General features: G+C 65.2%; 1 protein-coding gene across 1 annotated transcript in view; it reads left to right on the forward strand.

The window, feature by feature from the left end:
• The window catches only part of ZIC2 (Zic family zinc finger 2), a 5,343-nt gene that overhangs the window by 470 nt on the left and 4,442 nt on the right, over nucleotides 1-431 (forward strand). The window lies entirely within an intron of this gene.

Raw genomic sequence — 431 nt, forward strand, 5'->3', positions numbered from 1 at the left:
GGGGGGGCGGGGGGGAGGCCGCCGTTAAAGAGGCGGTGTGAGCCAGAGGCCCGGCCTGAAGCCCGAGGGAAGGAGGGAGACCTGGGCGGGAGGCGCGGGGCCGAGGGGGGAGGGGAGAGGAAAAGGAGGGGACAAAAAAATAAAAAATAAAAGGCTGCGGCTTTCGCGCCCACTGAAATAAACAGAGGCGGAGGCGGTGGCGAACTGAGTCCACCGCAGCCGAAAGCGGGAAACCTACTTCGGCCTCTTCGCGTTTGCCCGGGCTGCGTACTCCGCTGGGTCCTCGCGGGTGCTGCCGCCCGCTCCGGATCCAGTGCCCCGGGCCGACCGGCGAGAGGGAGGGAGCGAGCTAGAGAACACTTTTTTATTGTTGTTATTGTTTTCCAGCCCAGCCTCCCCTCCTCCCCCCGCCCCGCTCTGCTTGCCTTCTC

Source organism: Lipotes vexillifer, unplaced genomic scaffold (assembly GCF_000442215.2).
Source record: "Lipotes vexillifer unplaced genomic scaffold, Lipotes_vexillifer_v1.1 scaffold291, whole genome shotgun sequence".
Lineage (NCBI taxonomy): Eukaryota > Metazoa > Chordata > Mammalia > Artiodactyla > Lipotidae > Lipotes > Lipotes vexillifer.